The sequence below is a fragment of the Pelophylax lessonae genome (assembly GCF_965119305.1).
Source record: "Pelophylax lessonae genome assembly, chromosome: 3".
NCBI classification, from domain to species: domain Eukaryota; kingdom Metazoa; phylum Chordata; class Amphibia; order Anura; family Ranidae; genus Pelophylax; species Pelophylax lessonae.
The window spans coordinates 117,594,306-117,603,027 of record NC_138770.1 but is presented as its reverse complement, the minus strand read 5'-3'; the positions used below and the strand labels follow the sequence as shown (position 1 = coordinate 117,603,027).

At 46.6% G+C, this 8,722-nt stretch overlaps 1 protein-coding gene across 1 annotated transcript in view; it reads right to left on the bottom strand.

Annotated features, from left to right (window-relative positions):
• SF3B6 (splicing factor 3b subunit 6) overlaps positions 1-8,722 on the bottom strand; it is a 169,470-nt gene that overhangs the window by 68,964 nt on the left and 91,784 nt on the right. The window lies entirely within an intron of this gene.

Genomic DNA, 8,722 nt, shown 5'->3' with positions numbered 1-8,722 from the left:
ATGGAGGATATTAAGTAGTGTTGGGGACTAGGCAGAGCTATCACAGTATTAACCGCTGACCGCGCTTGTGTATCGGTTCAGTACGGTTCACATGGAGGGTGTTCGCTCTGACGGAGGGGCAAATAGCCACAAATGAAGAAGAAGAACGAACAAATGACTTAAAAGTCATTAATCTATCAGAATTTCAACTACAAGAACATCACAAAAAATTGCTCAAAAGAGGACTTTCATTTTCACCTAAAAACACAATGGATGAATTTACAGTATACAAAGACATTGTACTGTTTATAAGAAAGATATATCTAAGATCACTATATGCAAATCAGAACGAAAGCACGGAACCAGATACAGTTCAAGATGAAAATGACAAGAAAATACTAGAAATCCTGAATTCCCTATTACAGGAAAATGAAGAACCATCATCCCCTGATAGCCCGGAGAACTTCAGAAAATCAGGCATAAGAATAAAATCACTCAACATGCCACAGATAAATAAGAACAAATGGATGAACGTATTCCTAAACCAGGTACAAACTGACCTCCACCAAATTGATTGGATAAACAAAGGTATTGACAATATCACCAAAGAGGAACGTAAAGCAATCAGAGAGCTGAATGAAGCCAAGAATATCGTCATAAAAAGAAGTGACAAGGGGGGAAATGTTGTCCTGATGAATTCAACACAATATGAAAAAGAAGTAAACAGACTCCTCAACGACGAGAAAACTTATAAAAAACTGGACAACAATCCATTTCCAAAATTAATCAAGGAATTAAACTGGAAGATTAAACTGGCCAAAGAAGAAGGCCTAATGACAAAACAAGAAGCTGAACATATAACGGTAAAAGATTATAATACACCAACATTCTACATAATCCCGAAGGTACACAAGTCACTAACTGACCCCCCAGGACGACCCATAGTGTCGGCCATCAATGGCCCCCTTGAGAAAACAGGAAAATACATTGATGCCCTCCTGAAAGATATGGTAACTCAATTGAAATCCTACGTACAAGACACAAGGGATGTACTGGAGAAAATAAACAATATGCATACAGAAAACGAGACATGGCTCGTGGGGATCGACGTAGAATCACTCTACACCTCAATACCCCATAACTGGGGATTAAAAGCCGTTGAAATATTCCTTGAGAGACACTACCCCAATCTAAGTCATCAAAATGAGTACATAGTAGACCTACTGGCATTTATCCTAAATAACAACTATTTTCAATTCCTCTCCCAGTACTATCAACAGACCCAGGGTACGTCTATGGGAGCAGCATGGGCACCAGCATATGCTTGCCTCCACCTCGGCCTCTGGGAAGAGGAGGAAGTATATCCCAGTGAAACATATAGAAACCACGTGCATACATGGCTTAGGTATATAGATGACGTGCTGATGATATGGAAAGGGGACATGCCAACACTTGAAAAATTTATGAAAGAGCTGAACTCAAATGAAAGGAATATACGCCTAACCCACACGTTCGATAAAAAGGAAATATCCTTCCTGGATATAATGATAAAAATGAGTGACAACAGACTTACGACGAAAACATTCCGTAAAGCAACAGCAGCGAACACCCTTTTAATGGCTGACAGCTATCATCCAAAATGGTTAAAAGACGGTATACCTACAGGACAATTCATGCGGATCAAACGGAACTGCTCAGAAAAAAGAGATTACCATCAAGAGAGCAAGGAACTGTATGACAGATTTAGGGAAAGAGGCTATTCCCACAGGCAATTACGGAAGGCTAAACAAAAAACCAGTACAAGAACAAGAGAAGACCTTCTCCAACGCAAACCAAAACCAAAGGCCGATGCGATAGGGGTAACACGGATAATCACCCAATATGGAGCCCAATGGGAATCAGTACGACATGTTCTCCAAAAACACTGGGGCATACTCCATAATACTCCATCTTTAAAAGAAATAGTTGGACCCAGTCCCATCATGGTGGCCAGACGTGCCAAAAACCTTAGAGACATACTTACCCAATCAGAATACACGAGGGACCAAGACAGCACCTGGCTTATGGACACACCCAGAAGTAAGGGCATGTTTTCATGTGGAAGATGCCAAATGTGCCCATACGTGGACAGAACGAACACATTCCAAAATAAAAACGGAAAAGAATTCAGAATACACAACCTAATTAACTGTTCTTCAACCAAGGTCATCTACATGATAACATGTCCATGTAATAAGAACTACATAGGGAAAACAAAACGTCAACTAAAGATCAGAATAGGGGAACACATGCGTGAAATAAAGGACAAGAACCCAGATAAACCCCTATCGAGACACTTTGCCCAATACCATAATGGCAGTATGAAAAACACAAAAATAAAAGGAATATATGAACTGAAAATATCGGCAAGACGCGGCGATTTCGACCGCATTCTGTTACAGAAAGAAAAATGGTGGATTTATAACCTGGATAGCTTGACACCTAATGGATTAAACACCGAAATGAACCTTCAAGTTTTTCTTTAACATTGAATGTAAACGAATGGAAAACATTTTATACCCCCTTTTTTTCCCATCTGTCAACAAGAACCCACTGGATATCAAGACTCCCGAAACTGAACAATGGGATACAATCTTCCCCACATACGGACCTACATGTTTCATTAAACAAACACCATCCACATATATACTTAACCCTTAACCACCACACATGATAACAGAAAAACTATTACAGTACACCGATAACTGATGAAATTAACACCCAGAACATGTACAATAGTACAATGATAAATACAATCAGTCCAAATGAACTTAAATGTCATGTGTTTGTCATCACCCTGTTCAGCTAATTATTCGTGCAAAATGCAGTAATGCAACTTTAGAAACCTCTACCAGTGAACATCCGTAAGGGGCTATAGCTACATACCTATATACAATTAACGTATATATAATATATAGCGGCATCTAATGGGTTAATTTTCAATTCAACTAACCCTGCCAAATTAAACACTGTTAATTAAAATAGCCGATCTCCGATCGATAATTAACAGACTAATATTAGTGAACAACAACTATGATTTCTTTTATCCTAAATCTACTGGAACAAAGAGGGAACTAAAATTGCAATACCTGAAGTAACTAACTTTTGCCTTTTGTTCCAACTACAAATATATATAAAAAAATTTTTTTTTTTAAAAAAAGTTGTTTCCCGCAGAGTGACACTACAATAAATATAATTCTTAAATGAATATGCCTGTCATATCCTAATTAATGAAAATTCCAGATCTCTGCACCCCAAGAATAATAACGATATTGTGCCGGAGAGAATACATGCACAATGTAAATCGGCAATCCAATCTCAATCACATCACCTAACCATGCCCCCACCACAACAGGTGTGAGAACCTAACGCAAAGAAACTCCCTCACCATGAATTAACCCGGAGTCAGAACAGCTGAAAAGACCGTGATAAAAGGGATCAGCTGACTGGCTCAAACTACGTCCAGACGAAGCTACGCAAGAAAGGCGAAACGCGTCGACGTCATTGCCCGGCGGCATACCCCTCACCACTCCAACCACATATCGGACGCCCGGAACGACCAGGAGAACGGAAACAAAGGACGGCACATGGAAAACGTTGGCAACAAACAACGAAGGCGGATGCACTGCTCCACAGACTATCAACAAAGGTAAACCAAGCACTTATTATATAGGGGTGAAGAAACGGCTTTACGCCGTCAGAGCGAACACCCTCCATGTGAACCGTACTGAACCGATACACAAGCGCGGTCAGCGGTTAATACTGTGATAGCTCTGCCTAGTCCCCAACACTACTTAATATCCTCCATACCAAAGCAAACCTATCAAATAGGGGTGAAGACACGGTGATTAACCGTCAATGTGTTGGACAATACTGTCATACCATTGTTTAGTCCCCGGAGAGATAGATATATTGCTGCTCTTAATAGGTATAAGGAAATATGCGTTTGGATATAAACTAACCTTCATTGAATATCTGTGGAGCAAACATCCGACCACCTAGGGGTGAAAAAACGGTATTACAACCATCAGCGATCAAGGCAATAATACATGATCACTGCAAAAAATCCCCAACCAAGTCACATAACCATATGGAATGATATATCACCATACAAGGAAATTACAAAATTATTGATATATCCCACACCATCAACTTGCCCACAGCAACACACCTTCCATAACCACCTCATTTATATTTACCACGATTAGTGGCTTCCCTGGAGCAAATCAGATAACATTGTCTACCCACACACAGCTACCAATCCAAATTGGCGCACGATTGTACTTTAAAGAGTCCCTTCAAGAAATCCTATTGATTAATCGATTGATTGTATATTAATACTAATTGAAGTATAATAAGCTCATGCCGGCCGGTTTTCTGTCACTTTTTGTTTATGTATATGTCTTGTTTGTCTTGTTTCTCGTATTTGCACTGATCGTATCTATCCAATGATTTTATTGCACGGTTGTTAATATACCCTATAAATTTATTAATAAAACACCTATGTTTACTTTACATAGAGCCTGACATGTTATTTTGCTGACAAATTAACCTTCTTTCCTCTGTGGTCTATACAGAAATACTTTGTTCATATGCTTCTCTTGGTTAAGTCAGCACATGCATTCTTACACACAGGCACAAACATAGACTGATACAACTACTCCTCAATAAACCACCTTATACACATGTACACATCTGCAGATGCCAAGACCCTCAGCCACCCCACCTGCCAGTATTGGAGTGGCACCAGGGTTGCTGTTAGTAATCACGGGGCCCCATACAGCCTACCTGGCAGGCAGGCCCCCCCAAAATATATCAAGACAATATGTCCACTAAAAAATACACTAAAATCATTTGCTAGGGGACACAAACATAACCTAAAAGACAACCTGTGTGAATTAGCCCTTTTAATTTTTTTTTTACATTTAAAAAAATAAAAAAATTATAAAAAAATTTTTTTTACATTTTTTAAAAAAAATTTTACAATTATTTTATTTTACATTTTTTTTTCATATTTATTACAATGTTTAATTATAATTTTTTTCTCTTACAATTTGTTTTTTGTTTTTTTTTACAGGACAGGGATGCCTGCAAGAGGGGGGGGGGGGCGGCACAGTTTTTGTTTTAGTATAGAGTAGAGCAATTGACGTTGAATATTTAACACGTAAAACGGTAATTAGGGTGGACCCGGAGAGTTGGCTGTATGCAGCTATCCCAGGATACACCCCGTAATTATTATTAAATAAACAATTCACTTTTTTTAGGTAGTGTCTTTTTTTTTTAGTTCACTGGGTTGAGATTTAGGGGAATGGATACCTTTGATCATTGTTGGGTAGCACCAGGGAAATCCCCAGTGGTAGGGTCCACCAGATGGATTCTCTTTTTTTTTCCCGGGGGGGGGGGGGGGCTGAGAGAAAATTATGGAATTATATGTATATCAAGGGGTATCTAAATGTTTTATAGTATGCATAATCTAGGAATACTGTGTTTATATGGGATTTTGAATGGTATGTAAAATTTTGGTTTTACTTTTTAAAGTAAAATTAATAAAAAAATAAATAAATAAAAAAAGCTTTGGAAGGGGGACCCCAGGGAGGGGGTTGTTTCAGGAGCAGGCAGAATAGGGAAGGGGATCGATGTCGGAGAAGAAATTACAGGAACGATGCCCTGTGTCTCCCCCTGCAGAAGCTGAAAGCTGCGCCTCTACTCTCCTTTTATTGCTATCCTCCAGCTAGTAGCCACCTGCACGCCTCCACTCACCTGTCATTGCTGTCCTCCACCTAGGAGCCCCCTGCACTCCTCCACTCTCATGCCATAGCGGTTGTCCTCCTAGGAGCCTCCTGCACCCCTCCGCTCACCTCTCATTCCTGTCCTCTACCTAGGAGCCCCCTGCACTCCTCCATTTACCTGCACCTGCTGTCCTCTTCCTAGTAGCCCCCCGCACTCCCCCATTCCTCTCCCATTGTGGTCTACTGGCTCCCTGCATTTCCCCACTCACCTCATATTGCGGTCCTCCACCTAGTAGCCCGCTGCACTCACCTTCCATTGCTGTCCTCCACGTAGTAGCCCCCTGCACTCCTCCACTAACCTTCCCTTGCTATCCTCCTCCTAGGAGCCCCCTGCACTCACCTGTCATTGCTCTCCTCCTTCTAGGAGACCCCTGCACCCCTCCACTCACCGGTCATTGCGCTCCTCCTCCTAGGAGCCCCCTGCACCCCTCCACTCACCGGTCATTGCGCTTCTCCTAGGAGCCCCCTGCTCCCCTCCACTCCACTCACCTGTCATTGCTGTCCTCCTCCTAGGAGCCCCCTGCACTCCTCTGGCCACCTGCCATTGCTCTCCTCCTCCTAGGAGCCCCCTGCAGCCCTCCACTCACCTGTCATTGCTGTCCTCCTCCTAGGAGCCCCAAGCCCCCTGCACCCCTCCACTCACCTGCCATTGCTCTCCTCCTCCTAGGAGCCCCCTGCACCCCTCCACTCACCTGTCATTGCTCTCCTCCTCCTAGGAGCCCCCTGCACTCCTCCACTCACCTGCCATTGCTCTCCTCCTTCTAGGAGCCCCCTGCACTCCTCCACTCACCTGTCATTGCTCTCCTCCTCCTAGGAGCCCCCTGCACTCCTCCACTCACCTGTCATTGCTCTCCTCCTTCTAGGAGCCCCCTGCACTCCTCCACTCACCTGTCATTGCCCTCCTCCTCCTAGGAGCCCCCTGCACTCACCTGTCATTGCTCTCCTCCTCCTAGGAGCCCCCTGCACTCCTCCACTCACCTGTCATTGCTGTCCTCCTAGGAGCCCCCTGCACTCCTCCACTCACCTGTCATTGCTGTCCTCCTCCTAGGAGACCCCTGCACTCCTCCGCTCACCTGTCATTGCTGTCCTCCTCCTAGGAGACCCCTGCACCCCTCCACTCACCTGCCATTGCTCTCCTCCTCCTAAGAGCCCCCTGCACTCCTCCACTCACCTGTCATTGCTGTCCTCCTCCTAGGAGACCCCTGCACCCCTCCACTCACCTGTCATTGCTGTCCTCCTCCTAGGAGACCCCTGCACCCCTCTACTCACCTGTCATTGCTGTCCTCCTAGGAGCCCCCTGCACTCCTCCACTCACCTGTCATTGCTCTCCTCCTCCTAGGAGCCCCCTGCACTCCTCCACTCACCTGGCATTGCTCTCCTCCTAGGAGCCCCCTGCACCCCTCCACTCACCTGTCATTGCTGTCCTCCTCCTAGGAGACCCCTGCACCCCTCCACTCACCTGTCATTGCTGTCCTCCTCCTAGGAGCCCCCTGCACTCCTCCACTCACCTGTCATTGCTCTCCTCCTAGGAGCCCCCTGCACTCCTCCACTCACCTGTCATTGCTGTTCTCCTCCTAGGAGCCCCCTGCACTCCTCCACTCACCTGTCATTGCTCTCCTCCTAGGAGCACCCTGCACCCCTCCACTCACCTGTCATTGCTGTCCTCCTCCTAGGAGCCCCCTGCACCCCTCCACTCACCTGTCATTGCTATCCTCCTTCTATGAGCCCCCTGCACCCCTCCACTCACCTGTCATTGCTCTCCTCCTAGGAGCCCCCTGCACCCCTCCACTCACCTGTCATTGCTATCCTCCTTCTAGGAGCCCCCTGCACTCCTCCACTCACCTGTCATTGCTCTCCTCCTAGGAGCCCCCTGCACCCCTCCACTCACCTGTCATTGCTGTCCTCCTCCTAGGAGCCCCCTGCACTCCTCCACTCACCTGTCATTGCTCTCCTCCTAGGAGCCCCCTGCACCCCTCCACTCACCTGTCATTGCTGTCCTCCTCCTAGGAGCCCCCTGCACTCCTCTGTCATTGCTCTCCTCCTCCTAGGAGCCCCCTGCACTCCTCCACTCACCTGTCATTGCTCTCCTCCTCCTAGGAGCCCCCTGCACTCACCTGTCATTGCTCTCCTCCTCCTAGGAGCCCCCTGCACCCCTCCACTCACCTGTCATTGCTCTCCTCCTCCTAGGAGCCCCCTGCACTCCTCCACACACCTGCCATTGCTCTCCTCCTTCTAGGAGCCCCCTGCACTCCTCCACTCACCTGTCATTGCTCTCCTCCTCCTAGGAGCCCCCTGCAGCCCTCCACTCACCTGTCATTGCTATCCTCCTTCTAGGAGCCCCCTGCACTCCTCCACTCACCTGTCATTGCTCTCCTCCTAGGAGCCCCCTGCACCCCTCCACTCACCTGTCATTGCTGTCCTCCTCCTAGGAGCCCCCTGCACTCCTCCACTCACCTGTCATTGCTCTCCTCCTAGGAGCCCCCTGCACCCCTCCACTCACCTGTCATTGCTGTCCTCCTCCTAGGAGCCCCCTGCACTCCTCTGTCATTGCTCTCCTCCTCCTAGGAGCCCCCTGCACTCCTCCACTCACCTGTCATTGCTCTCCTCCTCCTAGGAGCCCCCTGCACTCACCTGTCATTGCTCTCCTACTCCTAGGAGCCCCCTGCACCCCTCCACTCACCTGTCATTGCTCTCCTCCTCCTAGGAGCCCCCTGCACTCCTCCACACACCTGCCATTGCTCTCCTCCTTCTAGGAGCCCCCTGCACTCCTCCACTCACCTGTCATTGCTCTCCTCCTCCTAGGAGCCCCCTGCAGCCCTCCACTCACCTGTCATTGCTCTCCTCCTCCTAGGAGCCGCCTGCACTCCTCTCCTCACCTGTCATTGCTCTCCTCCTTCTAGGAGCCGCCTGCACTC